At 41.1% G+C, this 25,260-nt stretch overlaps 1 pseudogene; it reads right to left on the bottom strand.

The window, feature by feature from the left end:
• Positions 1 to 22,088, bottom strand: part of LOC123774839 (macrophage mannose receptor 1-like) — an 85,010-nt pseudogene extending 62,922 nt beyond the window's left edge.
• Between the last annotated feature and the right edge of the window lie 3,172 nt (positions 22,089 to 25,260).

Genomic DNA, 25,260 nt, shown 5'->3' with positions numbered 1-25,260 from the left:
CTCGGGTACTAGTCTGGTGGCAAATCTTTGAACCTTTTCCAGTTTACTCTTATCCTTGACTAGATATGGACTCCATGCTGGGGCTGCATACTCCAGGATTGGCCTGACATATGTGGTATACAAAGTTCTGAATGATTCTTTACATAAATTTCTGAATGCCGTTCGTAGGTTGGCCAGCCTGGCATATGCCGCTGATGTTATCCTCTTGATATGTGCTGCAGGAGACAGGTCTGGCGTGATATCAACTCCCAAGTCTTTTTCTTTCTCTGACTCCTGAAGAATTTCCTCTCCCAGATAATACCTTGTATTTGGCCTCCTGCTCCCTGCACCTATCTTCATTATATTACATTAGGTTGGGTTAAATTCTAACAACCACTTGTTCGACCATTCCTGCAGTTTGTCTAGGTCTTCTTGAAGCCTCAAACAGTCCTCTTCTGTCTTAATCCTTCTCATAATTTTGGCATCGTCCGCAAACATTGAGTGAAATGAATCTATACCCTCCGGGAGATCATTTACATATATCAGAAACAAGATAGGACCGAGTACAGAGCCCTGTGGGACTCCACTGGTGACTTCACGCCAATCGGAGGTCTCACCCCTCACCGTAACTCTCTGCTTCCTATTGCTTAGGTACTCCCTTATCCACTGGAGCACCTTACCAGCTACACTTGCCTTTCTCTCCAGCTTATGTACCAGCCTCTTATGCGGTACTGTGTCAAAGGCTTTCCGACAATCCAAGAAAATGTGTGTGTGTGTGTATGTGTGTGTTTGTGTGTGTGTGTGTGTTGTGTGTGTGTGTTTGCGTGTGTGTGTGTGTGTGTGTGTGTGTGTGTGTGTGTGTGTGTGTGTGTGTACTCACCTATATGTACTCACCTATATGTGCTTGCAGGATCGAGCATTGACTCTTGGATCCCGCCTTTCTAGCTATCGGTTGTTTACAGCAATGACTCCTGTCCCATTTCCCTATCATACCTAGTTTTAAAAGTATGAATAGTATTTGCTTCCACAACCTGTTCCCCAAGTGCATTCCATTTTTCTACTACTCTCACGCTAAAAGAAAACTTCCTAACATCTCTGTGACTCATCTGAGTTTCCAGTTTCCACCCATGTCCCCTCGTTCTGTTATTATTACGTGTGAACATTTCATCTATTTCCACTTTGTCAATTCCCCTGAGTATTTTATATGTCCCTATCATATCTCCTCTCTCCCTTCTTTTCTCTAGTGTCGTAAGGTTCAGTTCCTTCAGCCGCTCTTCATATCCCAACCCTCGTAGCTCTGGGACAAGCCTCGTCGCAAACCTCTGAACCTTCTCCAGTTTCTTTATGTGTTTCTTCAGGTGGGGGCTCCATGATGGCGCGGCATACTCTAAGACGGGTCTCACGTAGGCAGTGTAAAGCGCCCTAAAAGCTTCCTCATTTAGGTTTCTGAATGAAGTTCTAATTTTCGCCAGTGTAGAGTACGCTGCTGTCGTTATCCTATTTATATGTGCCTCAGGAGTTAGATTAGGTGTCACATCCACTCCCAGGTCTCTTTCTCGAATCGTTACAGGTAGGCTGTTCCCCTTCATTGTGTACTGTCCCTTTGGTCTCCTGTCACCTGATCCCATTTCCATAACTTTACATTTACTGGTGTTAAACTCCAGTAGCCATTTCCCTGACCATCTCTGCAGCCTGTTTAAGTCCTCTTGGAGGATCCTACAATCCTCGTCTGTCACAACTCTTCTCATTAATTTTGCGTCATCTGCAAACATTGACATGTATGATTCCACTCCTGTAAACATATCATTTACGTAAATTAGAAAGAGGATTGGTCCCAGCACCGATCCTTGAGGTACTCCACTTGTTACTGTTCGCCAGTCCGACTTTTCGCCCCTTACCATTACCCTCTGGCTCCTTCCTGTTAGGTAGTTCTTCACCCATACACATTAAGTACAAATGTGTGTTTGTGTGTGTGTGTGTGTGTGTTTGTGTGTGTGTGTGTGTGTGTGTATGTGTGTTTGTTGGGGGGGGGGATGCGTGGGAAACGGGGGGGGGGGGGTGGAGATGGTCACTTCAGGTCAGGTGGTCAGGTGGTGGGAGAGGGTGAGGGAGATGGAGGGGGGATGGGATGGGAGGGGGGGGGGAGGTGTCATCGTCAGATTACAGTGGGGGATTAGTGGCTTATCTGGGTTCCCAGTGAGCTACCAGTTGCTGTCCTTGTTACCTGACTACCACTTGCGATTGTATTATTGAATGGAATGCATTAGTGTCTATGATATGATATTATATAAATCTTGCACACTGTTGGAGACTTAAGAGAGACACTTACCAGCCAGCGCCCCAACCCCCGTAAGCACTCTTGGCGATTACACGGTGTGTAGTCGGTAATCCTGTGGTGGTCTTCAGGTCTCCACGTGGGTCCCAGCTAGTGCGACTGATGCTGCCTCAAGAAATCGATCTTCAGTAGCTATCTTCTTTAAATTCACCAAGATAATTCATTACGAGATGTGATCAATGTGTTGCATTACAATGCCACTGTTCGATTTACACTGTCCCGATTCCCACTGCACAGTACACCCGTTCCCTTGACCCTATTGTTCCCTCGGTATATGCGGACCGCTGCCCCTACACGTCTGCTCCCTTGCAAGGCTGACCCAAGAATGTGTGTGTGTGTGTGTGTGTGTGTATCTACTCACCTATTTTTAAGTACAAATAAGTGAATACCCACACACACACACACACACACACACAAACATGCACACACACAAGAAAGGTTGTGGTTACGAAGAAAGGTTGCGGGAAATACACCTCACGACACTGGAAGACAGAAGAGTAAGAGAAGACATGATCACTACCTACAAAATTCTCAGAGGAATTGACAGGGTAGATAAAGATACTGTTTAACAAGGGTTGTACACGAACAAGGGGACACAGGTGGAAACTGAATACCCAAATAAGCCACAGGAATGTTAGAAAGAATTTTTTCAGTGTCAGAGTAGTTAACAGACGGAATGCATTACGCAGTGATGTGGTGGAAGCTGACTCCATACACAGTTTTAAATGTAGATATGATAGAGCCCAGTAGGCTCAAGAATCTGTACACCAGTTGATTGACAATTGAGAGGCGGGGACCAAAGAGCCAGAACTTAGCCCCCCCCTAAGCACAATTAGGTGAGTACACACACACACTCACACACACACATACACACACACACACACACACACACACACACACACACACACACACACACACAAACACACACACAAGGGGCCTCGTAGCCTGGTGGATAGCGCGCAGGACTCGTAATTCTGTGGTGCGGGTTCAATTCCCGCACGAGGCGGAAACAAATGGGCAAAGTTTCTTTCACCCTGAATACCCCTGTTACCAAGCAGTAAATAGGTACCTGGGAGTTAGTCAGCTGTCACGGGCTGCTTCCTGGTGTGTGTGTGTGTGTGTGTGTGTGTGTGTGTGTGTGTGTGTGTGGTGTGAAAAAAAAAGAAAAAAAGTAGTTAGTAAACAGTTGATTAACAGTTGAGAGGCGGGTCGAAAGAGCAAAGCTCAACCCCCGCAAACACAACTAGGTGAATACACACACACACACATAGTCAGTTTCAGGGTGATGTACTCGAACATAGATGGGATCACAAGCAAGGCAAGTGAACTAAGGAAAAGAGCACAAGAAGTGAACCCAGATGTAATCAGACTTACAGAAACAAAACTCTCAGGAATCATAACAAATGCGGTGTTTCCCCAGAACTACACTGTAATTTAGGAAAGAGAGGGAAGGGAAGGAAGGGGAGAAGGTGGAGTGGCGCTACTAATGAGAAGGGATTGGAGTTTCAAGGAGATGGTCATCCCGGGCTGCGAAGGATTCAGAGACTACATAACAGGCACCATGACAATGGAAGGACCAAAAGTAGTAGTAGCAGCATACAACATAAGTAGCATACAAACCTCCACCAAATGACAGAAGACCCAGGCAAGAGTATGACAACAACAACATGGCAGTTAATACTATAATTGAAAAGGCAGCCTCTGCTGCCTGTAGAAATAGATCCCATCTGCTCATCATGGGGGACTTCAATCACGCAAGGATAGACTGGGAAAACAAGGAACCGCATGGAGGAGAGGATACATTGAGAGCCAAACTAATGGAGGTGGCAACAAGAAACTTTCTAAGCCAACATGTCAGGGAGCCTACTAGGATGAGAGGAAACGATGAACCAGCGAGACTCGCCCTAGTCATCACTCTGAAAGACTCCGAGTTAAGGGAAATCGGTTTTGAGGCCCCCAATAGGAATGAGCGACCACAGTACCTGGTGTTTGAGTATCTGGTTGAAGAAGGGTTATTGAACTCGAGGAGGGTTACTGAAAACAAAAGGCTGGCATTCCGTAAGGGGTAACTATGAGGAGATAAGAAGATTCCTAACAGATATAACATGGGAAACAGAGCTTAGGGGAAAGACGGCCCAATACATGATGGACTACGTCATGCAGAAATGCAAAGAGGCAGCAAACAAGTATGTCCCAGTCCAAAAAAGAAACCAATGAAATGAAGATGAGAAACCCATGGTTTAATCAGAGATGTAGGCTAGCTAAGCAGCAAAGAAAAAGAGCGTGGAGAAACTATAGGAATAACAGGACACTTGAGAGCAGAGAAAGATACCAGAGTGCTAGGAATGAATATGTCAGGATGAGAAGAGAGGCAGAAAGACAATGCGAAAATGACATCGCAAGCAACGTAAAGACTAAATTGCTGCACAGCCACATCAGGAGAAAAACAACAGTAAAGGAACAGGTAATGAAATTAAGGATAGGGGCTATCTTGAGGTTATCTTGAGATGATTTCGGGGCTTTTAGTGTCCCCGCGGCCCGGTCCTCGACCAGGCCTCCACCCCCAGAAAGCAGCCCGTGACAGCTGACTAACACCCAGGTACCTATTTACTGCTAGGTAACAGGGGCATTCAGGATGAAAGAAACTTTGGAGGTGGATGCAGGTGGCAGATGGATTCACTACAAACGACAAGGAGGTGTGTGAGGAACTGAATAAGAAATTCCAGGTCTTCATCTTAGAGCAAGGAGAAATTCCAGAGATAAGAGAGGGAATAGTTAACCAAGAACCACTGGAAGAGTTTGAGATTACCAGTGAGGAAGTAAAGATGTTGTTACTAGAGTTGGATGTGACAAAGGCTATAGGCCCAGATGGAATCTCCTCTTGGACACTAAAGGAAGGAGCAGAAGCAAGGTGCTTACTACTCTCCATAGTGTATAACAAATCACTGACAACAGGGGAACTGCCAGAAATTTGGAAAGCAGCTAATGAAGTCCCGATATATAAGAAAGGGGATAAACAGGAGACACTGAACTACAGGTCAGTGTCCATAACCTGCATACCATGCAAGCTGATGGAGAAGATTATGCGAAGAAAGCTAGTGGAACATCTGGAGCGAAGGAACTTTGTAACACAGCATCAACAAAGGTTCAGGGATGGCAAGTCCTGCCTCACAGGGTTAATTGAAGTCTACGACCAGGCAACGAAAATCAGGCAAGAAAGAGAGGGATGGGCAGACTGCATATTTTTGGATTGCCAGAAAGCATTTGATACAGTACCACACAAGAGGCTAGTGAAAAAGCTGGAGATGCAGGCTGGAGTGAAAGGGAAGGTACTCCATTGGATAAGGGAGTACCTAAGCAATAGAAGACAACGAGTCACTGTTAGGGGTGAGGTCTCAAATTGGCGAGACGTTACAAGAGGAGTCCAGCATAGGTCAATCCTTGGACCTATACTGTTTGTGATATATGTAAATTATCTCCCGGAGGGTATAGACTCTTTTCCCTCAATGTTTGCTGATGACGCCAAAATTATGAGGAGGATTGAAACAGAGGAGAGGCTACTACAGAGGAGAGGAGAAATAGTAGGAGGCTACAAGATGACCTGGACAGATTTAATGAATGGTCCAACAAATGGCTGCTCAAGTTCAACTCAAGTAAATGCAAATTAATGAAACTAGGCAGCGGAAACAGAAGGCCAGACAAAGAATGCAGAATGGGAGATGAAGTACTTCATGAAACGGACAGAGAGAAAGATCTAGGGGTAATATCACACCAAACCTGTCTCCTGAAGCCCACATAAAAAGAATTACGTCTGCGGCATGTGCGAGGCTGGCTAACATCAGAACTGCCTTAAGGAAGCTGTGTAAGGAATCATTCAGAATCTTGTATACCACATATGTAAGACCAGTCCTGGAGTATGCGGCCTCAACATGGAGCCCATACCTTGTCAAGCACAAGACGAAGCTGGAAAAAGTTCAAAGGTATGCCACTAGACTAGTCCCGAAGCTAAGAGGCATGAGTTATGAGGAAAGGCTGCGAGAGATGCACCTTACGACACTGGAAGACAGAAAAGTAAGGGGAGACATTACCACTACCTACAAAATCCTCAGAGGTATTGACAGGGTAGACAAGGATAAACTATTCAATACCGGCGGTATGCGAACAAGGGGACACAGGTGGAAACTGAGTACCCAAATGAGCCACAGGGACGTTAGAAAGAATTTTTAAGTGTTAGAGTAGTTAACAGATGGAATGCATTAGGCAGTGATGTGGTGGAGGCTGACTCCATACACAGTTTTAAATGTAGATATGATAAAGTCCAGGTTCCAGGTCAGGAACCTGTACACAAGTTGATTGACAGTTGAGAGGCTGGAATAATGAACCAAAGCTCAACCCCCGCAAGCACAATTTGGTGAATACATACAGACCCTCTCCGCTACAACACCTCAGACACTCCTAGCTTCCCCATACAGGATCCTCCCAGCCTCTTTTCACCCCAGAGTCCCCAGATCCACCTTCCTAGGCTCTCCCAACCCCGGACACCCCTTGCCCCCCCCCTACTCCAGTAGAATCAACAGAAACTGAGATGGAAAAAAAGAGTGTGTGTGTGTGTGTGTGTATTCACCTAGTTGTGCTTGCAGGGGTTGAGCTCTGCTCTTTCGGCCCGCTTCTCACCTGTCAATCAATTGTTACTAATACTATTTTTCCCCACACCACACACACCCCAGGAAGCAGCCCCTGACAGCTGACTAACTCTCAGGTACCTATTTACTGATAGGTAAAAGGGGCATCAGGGCGAAAGAAACTCTGCTCACTGTTTCTCGCTGGCGCCCGAGATCGAACCCGGGACCACAGGATCACGCGTCCAGCGTGCTGTCCGCTCAGCCACCGGCCCTGTGTGTGTGTACTCACCTAATTGTGCTGGAGGGGGTTGAGCTTTGGCTCTTTGGTCCCGCCTCTCAACTGTCAATCAACTGGTGTACAGATTCCTGAGCCTACTGGGCTCTATCATATCTGCATTTAAAACTGTGTATGGAGTCATCACTCCACCACATCACTGTGTGTGTGTGTACTCACCTAGTTGTACTCACCTAGTTGTGTCTGCAGGATCGAGCATTGACTCTTGGATCCCGCCTTTCGAACATCGGTTGTTTACAGAAATGACTCCTGTCCCATTTCCCTATCATACCTGGTATTAAAATTGTGAATAGTATTTGCTTCCACAACCTGTTCCTGAAGTGCATTCCATTTTCCCACTATTCTCACGCTAAAAGAAAACTTCCTAACATCTCTGTGACTCATCTGAGTTTCCAGCTTCCATCCATGTCCCCTCGTTCTGTTACTATTCCGTGTGAACATTTCGTCTATGTCCACTCTGTCAATCCCTCTGAGTATCTTATACGCTCCTATCATGTCCCCCCCCCTCTCCCTTCTTCTTTCTAGTGTCGTAAGGCACAGTTCCCTCAGGCTGAGTGTGTATGTGTGTGTGTGTGTGTGTGTGTGTTTGTGTGTGTGTGTGTGTGTGTGTGTGTGTGTGTGTGTGTGTGTGTGTGTGTGTGTGTGTGTGTGTGTGTTGATCGGTTAAAAAATGCAGGGTCCAAGAGCTAACAGCTCGATTGTGCAGGCATAACTTGTATATACAAATAGTAAACACACACACAAACATACACAAACACACACAATTGTGGTAAAATCCTAGCAGCTTAATTCTTTTTTTTTTTTTTTGTAAATACTAAATATTTCTACTGATTTTTAATTGACTTTAATATGATAATTTTTTATCAGATTAATTTCTTAGTTCTTAGTAATAAGTTAGTTAATTAAGCAAGTAAGTAATTAATTAAGTAAGTAAGTGAGTGGATTGTATGTACTGATTCAGCTGCCTGAATTTATCTCATAACTTGGGGGGACAATTTCCAGCTTAAACCACTTTGAGATGGCTCCTTCATAAACCACAAATTGTTTACCTAATATTCAATATGTAAAGTATAAATCATACCTCATATGGTGGTCTAATCTACTACAGCAATGATTAATTATAATTTCTAATACTATGTGTACAGTATTGTACAAAAAGAGGGCTTTGCTGTTCCTGTTGATGGGGCCTCCTAAGGCTGTATAATTGTAGCATCAAAGTTGGGTGTGGCCCTGTGCCTCTGAGTGCCACATAATGGCGGCTGTCTGGAGGCCTACAAAGCTTAGTGTACAGCTAGGTAATAAATTTATATTGAGGGACAACTGTCTGCTTAGCTTCTTGTAACTCCAAATCACAATTACCTCCCGAGTTTAAAGAATTAATAATGTTTCCCTAAACATATAAGTACAGGTATGCCATGGAATATGAGTGTGTTGAGCTCAGTAAACGAACTTGGTTGGGGGGTTTTCTCATGCATTATAACTATCTACCTATTTATGAATAACTATGGCCAAAAATTAAACAAAAATACTTGGTAAGATGGATACTGGTGTTGCTGTGGTTGATGAGAGGCTATTTTGCTGGTTGCTCGCTTGTTGACACGTAGTCTGGGTGTCTAACGAGTTAAATCAGCTCATATGGAGAGCCACTCTACAGCGTGCTTTTATGTTGTCTCAGTGTGTACGTGTCGACGTTCCCGGGGGAGACGAACTCAACTGTTTGATGGTTCTATTTATGCTTAAGGAATAGAGTATTAAGCTATATTCCCAGTGTTGAAAATTATATTCAGTCATAGTGAAATTTTTTTTTTTTAATTTAAGCACTAGACTGTTGTATAAAAAGATTATAAGTAATGTAAAAAAGTGACGTCACGGAATCACCCATTCTCTTTTCTTTAAGGGGATAACCATGTTATTATGTGTGTCGGATTTCCAACAACAATAATCTTGGTCGAAAAATCTAGCCTCACAGGACTAATAAAATTCTTCATCCTGGTAACAAAAATTTAGCAAGAAAAGAAAGGTGGGTGGACTGATTTTCTTGGATTGTTGGAAGCTTTCGACACAGAACCCCATACGAAGCTGATGAATAAGTAGGAGAAACAGGCAAGAATAATTGTAACTTGCTCCAATGGATAAAGGAATACCTAAGCAATAGGTAGCAAAAAGTTACTGTGAGGGTAGAGGTCTTAGAGGGGCGTGATATTATTAGCAAAGTCCCACAGAGTTCTGTATTCAGACCTATCCTGTTTTTGATACACCTAAATGATCTCTCAGAGGGTATAGACTCATTCTTGTCAATATTTGCTGATGTTGCTAAAATTATGAGAAGGATTAAGACAGAGGAGGCAGCATGAGGCTTCATGATGACTTCTCTAACTCTGTCTCTTCTTCTCGCAGTCTCTCTCTCTCTCTCTCTCTCTCTCTCTCTCTCTCTCTCTCTCTCTCTCTCTCTCTCTCTCTCTCTCTCTCTCTCTCTCTCTCTCTCTCTCTCTCTCTCTCTCTCTCTCTCTCTCTCTCTCTCTCTCTCTCTCTCTCTCTCTCTCTCTCTCTCTCTCTCTCTCTCTCTCTCTCTCTCTCCTCTCTCTCTCTCTCTCTCTCTCTCTCTCTCTCTCTCTCTCTCTCTCTCCCTCTCTCTCTCTCTCTCTCTCTCTCTCTCTCTCTCTCTCTCTCTCTCTCTCTCTCTCTCTCTCTCTCTCTCTCTCTCTCTCTCTCTCTCTCTCCCTCTCTCTCTCTCTCTCTCTCTCTCTCCCTCTCTCTCTCTCTCTCTCTCTCTCTCTCTCTCTCTCTCTCTCTCTCTCTCTCTCTCTCTCTCTCTCTCTCTCTCTCTCTCTCTCTCTCTCTCTCTCTCTCTCTCTCTCTCTCTCTCTCTCTCTCTCTCTCTCTCTCTCTCTCTCTCTCTCTCTCTCTCTCTCTCTCTCTCCCCCCCTCTGTCTCTCTCTCTCTCTCTCTCTCTCTCTCTCTCTCTCTCCCCCTCTGTCTCTCTCTCTTAGCCTTTATAACACAACCTCCAGCTAACGAAAGTGCGAAAACTTCGCTTAAGACACTCTAAATTGACCATTCCTGGCCCACGTGGGAATCTTCAGATGAATTCGGGGCTTAGTGTCCGCGCGGCCTGGTCCTCGACCAGGCTTTACCCCAAGGAAGCAGCCCGTGCCAGCTGACTAACTCCCAGGTACCTATTTACTGCTAGGTAACAAGGTCATCAGGGTGAAAGAAACTCTGCCCATTGTTTCTCGCCAGGATCCTATTGGTCCAGGATCAAACCCAGGACCATAGGATCACGCGTCCAGTGTTCTGTCCGCTCAGCCACCGGCTCCTGGTGGAATCATTTTCCCACAGAAAAGTTTTACTGGGACGCCCGGGAGAGGGGAAGGGAAGCAGAGCCAAACCACAAATCAATAACTCTCCTAACATACACTCAATTTCTCATAGCATTCCCACACACTGTCACATACACGCACACCTTCCATATAGGGGCAATAAAAACCCTTCAAACCCCCATAGAATAATAAGTCCCCATGGTGTAGTGGTAAAGATGCTCGTCTAGCGTTTTGCGAGTGCTTTGTCCTGGGTTCGTATCCTGGCTGGGGAGGATTTACTGGGCGCAAATCCTTAACTGTAGCCTCTGTTTAACTGAACAGTAAAATGTATACCTGTTTGGTAAACGATTTTTTGCGGGATCGTATTCCAGAGAACATAGGATTAAGGACTTGCCTGAAACGCTACGTGTGTTAGTGCCTGTACAAGAATGCAAGATCTCATCTACATCTTCTATCTATATAAATAAAAATGGAAATGCTCGTTTGTGCAAAATCGCTAATCTCCGAAAGTTCTTCACTGATTGCCTTAAAAAATGTTTTATTTTTTTTAAAGCTGTGTTTTTCGGGTGTTTTTCATGTGAAGGAAATCTTCGAAACCTCTTTACCGACTGCTTTGAACTTTTGACACAGCATTGCATTCGAATAGTCGAGTGTTTTTATATACCTACTTTATACATGCCTCACCTGTGACAGGAAAAAACATGTTTTTTTTTTAAAACGGCGCTATCTGTAGGACGACAGAGCAACACGCTGTAATCTCAGAAAGTTCTTCACTGATTGCTTTGTAACTTTGACCCAACGTTCCATTCGAATACATGCATGTTTTTATATACCTACTATTTGGATGCCACTTCTGTGACATGTAAAAACATGCGCTTTTTTGAAAAACAGCGCCATCTATTGGACGTAAGAGCAAGACACGATATACAAAATATGTTATGATTCCATTTCAATGTTTCCGATTGCATTAATAAAATTAATTTCATAGATATTGATTTATTTTCATTTTGATTTAATTATTTTGTGTGACGTTGCATTGGAATTGAGCTGTGTTGTTTATCATACTGTTCATTTCGTGGGTATAGCTTATTTGTTTCTTTTTCATTGTTTTTCATTTCGTTTTTTTTAACTGTTCTCATTTTTCAGTGCAATTAATGGTTAAATTGAGCTGTGAACGATAGATTTGTGTTTGAATTGAATTATTTCGTTAGAATTTTTTGTTTTTGTTTTAAAAAAAAAATAGACAAAACGTTTATTTCACAGCTGCAAATGTACAACAAACAGCTATGAATCCACCGACTTCAACGTTAACTGCTTTTTTCACGTTATGTCAAAAGGACGCGTTTGCGAAAACACTGCTGTATGTGGAAGTGCCTACGTATTACACATGGAATGCCAGTAGAAAATCATTTGAACGACGTAAACGAGGAGAGCGAGTTGACGGACAACCTGGCATATTCAAACAAACAACGATAGGCAGATGGTACACCGTGCATCGCAATCAAGGTGAATGCTTCTTTCTTCGCAAGCTGTTGGTAAATGTGGCCTGTCCAACGTCTTTCCAGCTATTGAGATTTGTCAACGGCGTAACACATGCTACTTTCTGTAGTGCATGTCAAGCTCGAAATTTATTGAAGAACGACCGACACTGGCATGTATGCATTAATGACACATCTAACACGTCACATCCAAATCAAATTCGTGCATTGTTTGCAATTATATTGACCACCGGCTCTCCTTCATCTCCAACAGAGTTATGGGAGAAATATAAATCGCACATGGCTGAAGATATTATCCGTCGAATATGAAGGAAAATTCAAATATGAACATGGATTGCACAGCACAAATCTACAATGAGGGGTTGATAATGATTGAAGATTTGTGCTTAGAAATAGCGAACAAAGTTCTAAATCAATTGGAAATGCCATCACCGAATCGGTCTGCTGTTGCTTCGTTCGATGTAGAATTGCGTCGTGAACAAAATTACAACACGAGTTATCTGTTGGTGTATGTGCAATCAAATATTCCTAAGCTAACGCTTGAGCGAAAAGGCATTTACAGTCAAATAATTCAAACTGTCAATAATGGGTTTGGAGAAATCTTCTTAGATGTCAGGAGGAACTGCAAATCTAGATTGATTTTGGCAGCATTTCGATTTCAAAATGGCATAACCTTAGATCTTGCATCGTCAGGAATAGCTGCGACATTGTTACCAGGTGGAAGAACTGCTTCTTCAGCTTTGAAATTGCCGTTGAACATGTAATTCATTGAAACTCCCACGTGCAACATTTCCAAAGCATCGGGCATGGGAAAAGTATTGCAGAAATGTAAACTTATTGTTTATGAATGCACAATGGCCCACAAAAAATCGCTCGAGGCTCTTGATCAATCAATGCAAGATTTGCGTGGAAACATCAGACCATTTGTGAACACATTATTATGGCTTGCAGGAGATTTCAGGCAAACATTATCTGTAATTCCTCGATACAAGTCCATCGACCCTGTTGAGGAAGCAGATGAAGCGGTTAGTTATCCAACAGAATTTTTTAATTCATTTGATCTGCCAGGGATACCATCATACGTACGGCAATTGAAAATCTGCGTGCCAATTATCATGTTGCGAAATATCAATCAGCTAAAGCTTTGCAACGCCACGCGCCTTGCAGTAAAAAAAAATAATCAGCAACGTCGTAGAAGCAACAATCTTGACAGGACCTTTCAAAGGTGAAGATGTTCTCATTCCTCGCATTCCTATGATTCCAACAGATATACCATTTCAATTTAAGAGATTGTAATTTCCAATTCAATTGGCGTTTGCCATCACCATCGCCAAAGCTCAGGGCCAATCTTTAGAAATGTGCAGTTTATATCTAGACATGGAATGCTTTTCACATGGACAATTATATGTTGCGTGTTCATGAGTCGGCAAACCAGGCAATCTCTATATCTCCACAGACAATGGAACAACAACAAAATATTGTATACCCACAAGCATTGTGAAATTAAGCATATCAGAAACGTGCGCTTTCTCTTTTCTTTCTTTTCCACTTAACCAGACTGAGCCACAGCAATGTGTGGCGGGTACAGCTAGTATATAAATAAATAAATAAAACATAAATAAATAAAAGTAAAACTCGACACAATTTTTTCCAACTCTTCTCCAAACTTCTTCAACTCATTTACCAGACAATACTTACACCAAGGAGTCTGAGGATGAGGGAGCTAGCAAGTGAGAATACAAAGAAGGAGATATGCTTAAGATCAAATACACTAAATGAAAGAAATTAAACAGAGAAATTGAACACAAGGATCGTACAAATTAGTGAATACCAAATATAACCACACAGTTCCTCTCACAGAAAATAAACTGCAATGAGTCATAACTAATGACAATTTAGGTAAGACTTGCATGTTGTCACAATGGAGAGAGAGAGAGAGAGAGAGAGAGAGAGAGAGAGAGAGAGAGAGAGAGAGAGAGAGAGAGAGAGAGAGAGAGAGAGAGAGAGAGAGAGAGAGAGAGAGAGAGAGAGAGGGAGAGAGAGAGAGAGAGAGAGAGAGAGAGAGAGAGAGAGAGAGAGAGAGAGAGAGAGAGAGAGAGAGAGAGAGAGAGAGAGAGAGAGAGAGAGAGAGAGAGAGAGAGAGAGAGAGAGAGAGAGAGAGAGATGGGTTGGGGAGGATTTATTGTATAACAGAAACCATAACAATGTGATGGGTAAAGATAGCATTAGAAGTGATATTGAGTTATATTACTCCACAAAATAACAGGAAGCCGAGGCAGAAAAATGCAAAATAATAAGGCATTTATTACTGTCCTGGAAAGAGCTTTCTCAATTTACAAATAGGAATGGGTCTTGACACTTAATCAGAATAGGGAACTCCACAATGGTACAAATACATTCAGAGCTAATCCCGCAGAAATTATAAGTGAGCATATTGATAGACTCACGAGAATGAGAGATAATAAAGACTTGACTTAGCATTCGCAATGAATGAATCAAATGTAAGAAAATTTAATTTGTTTAAAAACATTTGAGCATCTTATGAAAATACGGATACACTGTGTATAGCAAGGATCAAGAGATTGGATGCTGCCATATCGAAGGAGAAAGCTTAAGGAAATGAGAGACAATTTTAAAAAGACACCTATGAAATAGAACTTAGAGAGACGTTCCTGACATAAATAATGCCCTTCTTCAACGAGAAAAACTAGAAAGCACCTGACAAATTAGTTCCTGTCCCATGGTACATTGAAAGGCATAGAAATCACCCCTTGCTTTCCCAACGATATAAATGAGCAAAGTGCATAAGTACAAGACCATGGTAAAACTACATGAATAAATGAACGGCAATGAACAGAGAAATAAACCAGAGGGCTTGAAACGAGTACCTCAAAATGAAAATGGAAGCAGAAAGACTTTGATGATGATGCAATCTAAGTTGTTTCACAGCCTCATTAGGCGGCAGCTAACAATTAACACTTTTGCGTCTCCAGCGTGCGCGCCCCAGCCTGCCTAAGTTCGCAGATCATTTGTTCCTACCTCAGGTTCAAATGATAAGACTTAGGATAGGCGAGGACTCAGTCACTAAGAATAACAAAGAAATGTGTAAGAAACTAAACTGCAGACTTCAGATTACCTGATTTACCTGAGGGCCACTAACCCTAGTGGCCTGGACGCAGACAGGAAGCTTGCGGCTTGTCGAAGGTCCCCCATTTGCCTTGATACAATAGAACAATAGAACAAGGAAATGTTCCTAATCTGAGGAGAACAAAAATAAACAAGGCATCATAGACAAAATTAAAGATAACCAAAAATAACGTTGAAGTCATTCGTTTAAGCTGAACATGACTAAGGTGGTGAGATCACGTAAGATCTCGTCTTGAACACTAAGAGAAAGAACAGAAGCATTGAGTTGGCCGTTTACTTTGATATATAACAAATCGCTGGGAACTGGAGAACTATCAGTGTTTGTGAAGACAGCCACTGAAGCGGCAGTGAATAAAAGGTGTAACAGACAGGAGACACCAAACTACAGGACAGTTTCCCTTACTTGCATTTCATTCAAGGCGAGGGAAGAGACTGTAAAAGAAAGGCTTTTAGAACGTCTGGAGAGAGAGAGAGAGAAGGAGGAATGGCATATGCTCTATAAAGCAAATACTGCCTCACGAACTTCACAGAGTCCCATGACCAGGCAAGCGAGATTAGACAAGGTAGAAAAGTTATGAAATCTTTTGCAGGTATATATAGGGGGGTATATGAGATCATATAACCCCTCTATACCCTTTTAACCAGATTGTTGAAATTATCCTCACCTTATTAGGTACAAATATGACTGAAAAATGGCAATAGCTTACCTTAAATATGGATAACAAGGAGAAGAACACCTGAAAAGGAAATCAAAAGCATTTTATGATTCATATAAAGAAATTCGGCAAATAACAAATTAACAAGTTAGCAACAGTTGCTGACGGCGATAGTTTTTAGTAAACTTAGTTTAGTAAAACTAAAGTTTTACTTTAGTTTTAGTAAATAGATAGTTTAGTAAAAAGATAGTTTAGTAAATATATATTTACTAAAAATATATATATTTTTTAATAGTTCAGAAATCGATTTCCATACCAATTATTTGCTTCTCATACCCCAAATGGGCAGACTTAAGAATTCTTTGAGATGAAACGAAAAGATTTTATTTGAGAGGAAGACCTTTCAATAGTTATAAACTACACAGAAGGAAAATATTTAATTGAATGCGATCATCAAATCAACAATGATAATTTTGCAAGCTGAATAGTACATCACAATATTCAGATTACTATAATTGAAGGATAAATGAATTTAGAAAATGAAATTATGATATAATAATCTTCACTATTGATATTTTGGTCATTTATCCTTCTATTATACTTTTCTCGCATGCAAAAACTAGAACAAAAATTACATCCAGCATTGGGCCCATGCACAAGGGTGATGGAACTTTCACAGACAACAACAAAGAAATTAATGAAATACTGAGCCTTCAGTACGATTCTGTTTTCAGTGAACTCATGAACACACTGAAGATCGATGATCCAAATGAATTCTTCATGAATGTGACACCAAAATCTAACCACATATCAGATTTTCCCCTAACCTCACTCGACTCTGAAGTAGCCATAGACAGTATGCCCATGCACTCTGCACAAGGCCCAGACTCATGGAATTCTATATTCATCAAGAAGTGCAAAACACCATTCTCACAGGGCCTAAACATCTTTTGGAGACGGAGCCTAGATACTGGCGTCATCCCTGACATACTTAAAGCAGCAGAGAACGTGCCACTTCACAAAGAATGTAGTGAAGCAGATGTAAAAAATTATAGACCAATAGCACTAACCTCACACATCATAAAAATCTTTGAAAGAGTGCTTAGAAGTAAGATAACAAAGCACATGGAATCACAACATCTACCTAACCCTGGACAACACGGAGTCTCTCACAGTTGCTAGATCACTATGACATAGCTTTAGGTTCCATGGAAGACAAGCAAAATGCAGATGCAATATACACAGACTTTGCAAAAGCTTTCGATAAATGTGACCATGGTGTTATTGTGCACAAAATGAGTGCAAATGGAATTACTGGCAATGTAGAGAGATGGATCATTAACTTCATAACGAACAGAACGCAGAGTCAACACAGTAAAATTCGGATCATCTACTGTGAAGCGCTCAGTTCCCCAGGGTACCCTTACGTGCTTTGGTATTTTTCCTCATCGTAATATCAGACATAGACAAGGATACAAACTACTGCACTGTATCATCATTTGCAGATGATACTAGGATTTACATGCGAGTAGACATAATAGACGATACGCCAAACCTCCAATCGGATATAAATTGAATCTTTCAACGGGTCACAGATAAAAATTTGATGTTTAATGAAAATAAATTCCAGCTCCTGTTCTACGGAAAATATTGAAAATTTAAAAAGGGGAAACCATATATAAAACGGAATCAAATCACACTCTAGAACGAAAAAGCAATGCAAAGAATCTAGTAGTAATCATTGCAGAAGACCTTAGTTCTACAGAACACCATAAAGTAGCTGTCATGATTGCAAGAAAAATGACAAGTTGGATAACAATAATCTTCCAAAGAAGGGATGCCATACCAATGATGATACTTTTAGCCCTACACTAGTGCTCCCTAGGGTGGAATATCATTGCAATTTTACAGCCCCATTGTGACAAATCAATGCTTTCTATGGAGTGAGGTGTGGTGATATCGACTCCATCTATGGACCTGCACTCCAGCACCAAGCCATTATGTGAGACGAAGACAATGGCATCTGTTGCTGGAGGTGTGGCAAGTTCAGTGCCAGCTGTGGAAAGCTCCTGTTTGTACCTCAGTTAGGAGGTGAGGTCGATGATGAAGACCTCTGATGAGTGAAGCTATGATATCAATGCAATCTAGATTGTGCATAAGATTATATTTTCAGTTCCCCGGTAAAAGGCTGCCATCCTATGTTCTCCTTGCATACTTTCTGTCTGGCTAATGACTATTATGTCCACAGAGGTGATGTAGAGGGTCTATTATGCCTTGAAATCAGTTCACCTTGGGCAGTCCAGAACTCCTGACTTGTTCCTTTGAGCACAAATGGCCACCGTCGGTAGTAGACAGTGTGTTTACTGTTGTGCTTGTGCAGTGTTTCGTGGACCAACGTTCCCGGGATTTGGCCAAAAGGAGTTACAAGACGATAGTAGTGGTCATCAGCTGAGAAGTTCTGCTAGTGTGTAGTCAGACTTCTACAAGGGTGTTAGTGGAGACCCCTGGAAGTATTATTTGTGACCCCTGTCAGGGTGTTGCTGAAGACCTTGGCCAGTGTGTTTCTGAAGAGCAGATTTGGGGTATTTGGACATTGTGACAATAGAGTGTGGGACTGGCCCATGTTAAGTAAGGTGAACTCGCCGGTGATGTCCATTGCATTTGAAGATAGTGGACTCATCGGGATTTGAAGAACACTGCAGATATATCAAGTGTCCTGTGCGAAAAAGACATTGTGTACATATGTGTAGTTATATGACAGATTATATCGGTGAAGGTGTTATTTAGTCTTGCTTAACCCCTTGTTTAATTCATATTTAGTTGCTATTGCCAATTCTTGATAACTTTCTTCTAGCTTGGGTTAGGATCAATGAAGAAAAGACTCTAAGGCCCATTACATAGAAAGAACCCGGTTACTGGCTCAAGGATGTAATAACCCTTAACCTACTCTCTACTGCTCTACCCTTACTCTCTACTCAGTACCCCAGCTTAACACTGCTTACAACTCAGTATGACCCCTTACTGAGTTACTGCGAATATTAGCTGAAATATTAAATGAGGAGGAAACAACAAGAATAGGGATTATTAATTTTAAACCAATAATTAAAAGCTCATTAAAAACTGCCACCACCTTCCCGCTAACATAAATGAATGTGTCTAAATTACTGCTTCCCCAGGAAGGAAGGGAATCAATAATCATTAATTAATACTGTAATCTTTACTGATTGAGGATTCTAAGACAACTCTAATATCCATAAAATGGAGAACCCAGGGGAATTTCCAACACAGCAATGGAAAACTACAATTAGGAATGAATAACTCAGCATTAAAGAAAGGGGACAGATAACTAAACTCAAAATCGATTAAATTGTTTTATTTATCACACGTATACTGAAATCAAATTTAAAAATATATCCTACTTTACTAAGACATCCTACGAGGTAATTGGAGAATGGTGTGTAATATACTTGACGTATCAAAACTCAGACAGACATTACCTTAATCCTGCAAAATCGGCCAAAATGTTGAATGGCTTGTTTCACAGCTCAAGAGACCTGTACGCCAGTAAGCCCCAAGACACGCTAACTTTAATATTTTCTAAAACTCTTACCAGTGGGAATAGGCTCCACCCACCTAGTTCCTAGGCCCAATTAACTCCGCCTATCTAAGCTTATGGCCAATGGATTTAAACACAACTGGGTGCTCTGGAAGCTTGGCCAATGGCATGGACAGGCCCTACCCTGGAGGACTCTGCCTCCATGGCTTCAACTAATCAAGTACAAGGTTAGTAATAGGCATGTTCTTAAGGCTCTGTTTCCCTTGACAGAAGTCTCCAGAAGTTCCCATGCCTTAGTACCCGGACCTGGCGCCAGAGTCCAAAACGCTGGCTGTTGGCCGAGTTTTATGACACCGAGGCGAAATCTGAGAATACAGCATATGGGCCTTGTGGACTGCTCCTGGAATTGGTCAACGATTATGGCGAAAGCAGGGGGAAGAGGGAAACGAGTGGGGGTAGAGAGGGAAAATTGAGTGGGATAAATGAAGTGGTAAATGGAGAGGGCCAATAGAGAACCTCTTGACTCAGGGATATGACCAGTAAGGGTGGACTCTGACAATGGAAGGGATGACCTTAGGGAGGGGGGAGACGAATGACGGCAAGGGGAGAGGGGAGAAAAGGGACAGGGGAGAGCCATGGTCTGTACAGATCATTACAAGGAGGCCGTAACACCCATACAAAGCCGGAGAAGTTGCTGACCTAGAGAGCGTGCTTAGATCCTTTAGCGCTAGAAACCACTCTATAAGTCATCTTAAATATTGAAACTGATTAAAAGTTCTAAATCTGTATTCTCTAGAGCGCAGGTGGGAGAGAGATACATAATAATCTACACGTGGAAGATATTAGAGGGATTGGTTCCAACTTTGAACACAGAAAAAAATCCCATATAACCAGTAGGCATGGCAGGATGTGCAGAATACCCCCATTGAAAAGCAGAGGTGCAAAGGTATGCTGAGCGGACACCTCTATAAAAATCAGGGGCAAAGACTTTTCAACACACTCCCGCTACACGTAATGAGCATAACTGGCCGGCCTCACAAAGTATTCAAGAGAAAACTCGACAAACACCTCCAAAGAATACATGATCAACCAGGCTGTGATTCAAATGTCAGGCTGCGAGCAGCTGCGTCCAACAGACTGGTTGACCAGACGACCACCCGGGAGGCCTGGTCAGAGACCGGGTCACGGGTCTGTTGATCCCCGGAAGCTACACAAGGTACACTACTCATACAAGATAGGTAAGGAATACCTAGGTTTCTAGACTATTGTTAGTTTAATTATCAAAGACAGTAAGATTTTTTGCATGTGTATATTATATTTTCAAGGTTTTATTAATTCTTATGTTCCTCTTCGTTACCACTATTATCTTGAGAATACTTCTTAATAATAATAATTTTTACTACATATTACCTTCAGGATTTCTTTTAGTATCATATTATATGTCAAATACGCCACCTAATTTGTCCCACTTTGATATTGACTTAAATGTTATTGGATAATATTAACTTAGATTTACAATATTCATCAAACAGCAGTTGAAGCAAATTGCCATAGATAATCATTCATTGGCCAATTCTGATTTAGGTAAAAAAAAAAACATATGATCAATGCATCATTCTTAAATTTTCTTGTATCATAACCACTGTACCGAGAAACAAAGAATTGTTATTAATGTTCAGCTATTATACTATCCTCCTCCTGCCCTTATTGTTAACATATACAATGATACATTTGATATTCAAACTTTCGTGTTATTTGCTACGTCCTCATTGAACGCTTCTAGAAGTACTGCTGAAGTGGTTACCGTCTTAACTACAGTGTCAGCCCCTTTATTTTTTGGGTGTTTTGTCTTATCTTATCACCTCTCTCTAACTCATCGATGTCTCGTTTTGCTGCAATCTTTGTTATTCATTTGCACACACTCACAAACATTGTGCTTTCAATCTTAGATTGTCAAAGTACAAAGAGAAAGATAGAGTTCATACGGATCCTGACACATGCATCGTTATATTCAAAGAAAAACAAGTGTCTAACATGTCTACACTTGTCAAGAGTTGACCCAACACTGCCATGAGCTAAGCGGCCCATACAAGCATACAAATCCACTTCTTAAACAACAAACCTGTCCCTATAGCACAAGGTAACATGGTGTACTGTTCCTCTTCATTCTTTTAAAAATAAACTGATAATTACAATATCGTGAGTGTAATAATTCAACATAAGTGAAAACTTAGGGTCTCGAGCTCATGAACAAAACTTTTTCACGATGACACTTTATTCACTCGACTATAAACTGTCAAGAAATATTGGATGTACAAGGAACTTGATGGTAGCCAAATGTGTGCTGAAACATTCTGGTTAATATTCTCCTAAGATACTTAAAACCACTAGAATGCACACAAATATAGAACAACGTCGCATTACAAAGCAACTTTACAGGAAACAAAGCAACTTTGCAGGAAACATTTAACTTAACAGAGTTCAACAGTGAAGATGGTTCCAAGAATATTATGTAATAAGTAAATAATATTCAGAAATATTGCACCAAACTTACCTTGAGTGTGTGTAGTGTGCAAGTGCCTGAGGCAGGGACCAGAAAGAGGTGGTTATGGAGCTGGGGGTTCTGGGTCACGGGAGATATGATTTAGGTATTTAAGTTGCACATGTTGTGTTCCCTTCTGCTCCCCGCCCCTTATCATACGCCCTCTTCATGGTAAACACATCCACCATGGTGTGTTTACACCATGTCATGAAAGTTAACACTGTCACTAGAGTTAACACTGTCACTAGAGTTAACACTGTCACGAGAGTTAACACTGTCATGAGAGTTAACACTATCATGAGAGTTAAAGATGCTATTGTGTATCTGTCAGTCAGTAAGCGTTTACTGAATGAGGGATTTTTTTTTTTTACATCTTTTAAGGAGACTACCAGTCTTCATTTTTCTTTCTTTTTATCAAATCAAATCAGTGTCAGCATCAGTCAGTAAACTTTGTCAAACACAGACAGTAAGCGTTTACTGAATTCCAACCCAACATAAACAGTGTGTCTTGGGTAGCAGACCACATAACTAGCAGACCAATTAGGTGAGTACATAGGAGCGGTGTGAGGTCTTTGACGGCAGTAGGGGAGTGGTCTGTGTTCGAATTAAGGAGGAGGTGTAGTGTTACTACCAGGAGAGTGTCGCACCCTCCACTCACCCCCTTCACATGCAGCCGACAGTCATCAATTACTTGACAATTCCACACTTTACATTTCCTCAGTCCACCATAAACGAGACAAAATAGTCAAGGGAAAGTAAACACATTACATATAATTTTATTCTTTTATTAAACACTTAAGAGATTTACAACGATAATAATAATAATAATAATAATAATAATAATAATAATAATAATAATAATAATAATAATAATAATAATAATAACAATAATAATAATAATAATAATAATATTATTATTATTATTATTATTAAGACAACTACTTTGGTGGCTTAGCTAGTAGGCAGACATTATGTCACAGCTGAATAACCTATTACCGCGGTATTTTTTTTTGTTTATTTTTATTTTTAAAACAGCAATTACAGCGTACAGTAACCATATAAACAGGAAAGCACAGAATAACAAAGAACACAGAATAACAACAACACAGATAACAAGTAACACAGATCAACACAAAAGTGAAAACAAAGAATAACATAAAACACATAAGAACACACACACACACACAAAAACAAAAGCAGCACTACCCAGATGGGGCGGGCCAAAAGCGTCAGTAATTACAAAAGTGCACAAGGAGCACAATAAAACCAAGGATAAAATATAAACAAGAAATACACATACAAAATAACACAAAATAACACAAACGCAAAACACACGCACCATGCGCCACACCACACAACAACAGACAACACACCACAGAATCGAGAACACAATAACAAAACATGGTAATATAATACTGTAAATACAACATAGTAAATAAAATGCAGGAAAATAACAAGGGAATACAACAAAGCAATACACAGGCAGTACATAAAAGAAAGGAAACAGAACACATTAGCATTACATAGTAAAACATCAAATTAAAAAATAAAGAAATCGGTATAGTACAAACCAACATTGTAACATATAACACAGTAATTATGACACAGACAATAGAACAAATCGTAAATAAGCATAAACACACAAACAAACAACACATGCCACCCATACGGGGCGTGCCAACAGGAACCATAATGGAAAGCACATAACACAAGGCAGCAAAACCAAATGACAATGAACACAAGCATACAAAAACACACAACAATGGAACACATGCGAGACAAACACAGCCACCCAGCACACAAACCCGACCCCCACAGACAGAGGACGGCCAGCCACCATGCAAAAAAAACACCCACGCACTGGACACATCAGGAGAGAGACACACATGCCACGCAACAGGTGGCATGTCCAGGTCTCTGGGCATTTCTTAGTTCTTCTAAATCTGAATTAATTTCTTTAATTTGTATGTTTCTAATAACTGCATTAGATAGTCCAAAGTCATAATCAATGTTTTCTTTCCTGCAAGCCTCATTGGCCAATTGATCTACAAAGTCATGTTTTCCAACTCCAATATGGGATGGGATCCACACAAATTTTTAACAAGAGTTATTATCATTGGCAAAAATTACATTCCATTTAATATTATAAGCTACTTCCGACATACATTGTGATGGGTTATTTAAGGACTGCAGAGCACTTTTAGAGTCACAGAAAATAACTCCACCACCATTGAGCTCAAGGTATTCAGTGGCTAGATAAATGCCCAATTGCTCGGTCTGTGTCGTGCTTGCCCAGTTGTTCAATCTCTGTGTACTAGTCATGATCATTTCATTCCCTTTATACACTGCACATGCACAACCTGTTCTACCAGTGCCTAACTGCACAGAGCCATCAGTAAAGGCATAGGATTCAGTCGGTTTGAGAATTTGAAGATGACTGTCAATAGCTTCTAGTGTTATATATCTCAAAATGTCAGTGTTTTACACTGATGGGGGTATAATGCAGAGAGACCTAAACATCTTTCCAAGGGGGAATATAGTGAACAGTTTTATCAGGGTTAAGAGACATTCAGTTTCTGAAGATTATAGGCACAATAACTGAGCCACACATTGTAGAGAGCTTTTTGCGGCGGATTGAGGGAACAGTCAGAATTGTTTAGAATGGATCTCAACTTAATTTGAATAGAGCTGGGGGGACCATTATTTTTCAAAGTTTTGACGCAAAACATAATACTAAGTAGAACTATTCTTTCGTAAATGGAAGGTAAGTTTAGTTTCTTTCTCATATTAACAATTCTGACAGTTCTAGGACAACCAAGGATGATGCACATGGCATCATTCTGTACTACATCGATGACTTGTAATTGTTTAGGAGAAAAATTAAGAAGATGCAAGGCATAATAATCAACAACAGATCGTATAAAGGCAATATAATAACTACGAGCATATTTTATGTTAATGCCAAATCCTTTGCCAACAAGAGTTTTGAGAGGTTTAAGATGCTCAACTAGTTTTTTGCGCAGGTTGCTGACGAGATTTGTATCAATAACCTCGACTCCAAGATATTTATAATACTCTCACGTCTCCACGGGCACTCCAATAATAGTATAGTTAACATGAAGAGAATGGTAAATTAGAACCCTTGTTTTATCAACAGAGATGATGAGGCCATATTCTACTACTTTCTTGGAGAATGCATCAAGTAACATTTGTAACCTTGGTTTACTGTGTGCCATAATACAAATATCATCAGCATAACATATAACAGTTTCCGTAGGTTGTACAGGTATGTCATGGATAAGTTTGTGC

The sequence above is a fragment of the Procambarus clarkii genome, chromosome 84 (genome assembly GCF_040958095.1).
Source record: "Procambarus clarkii isolate CNS0578487 chromosome 84, FALCON_Pclarkii_2.0, whole genome shotgun sequence".
NCBI lineage: Eukaryota > Metazoa > Arthropoda > Malacostraca > Decapoda > Cambaridae > Procambarus > Procambarus clarkii.
This window is presented reverse-complemented; position numbering and strand designations above follow the sequence as displayed.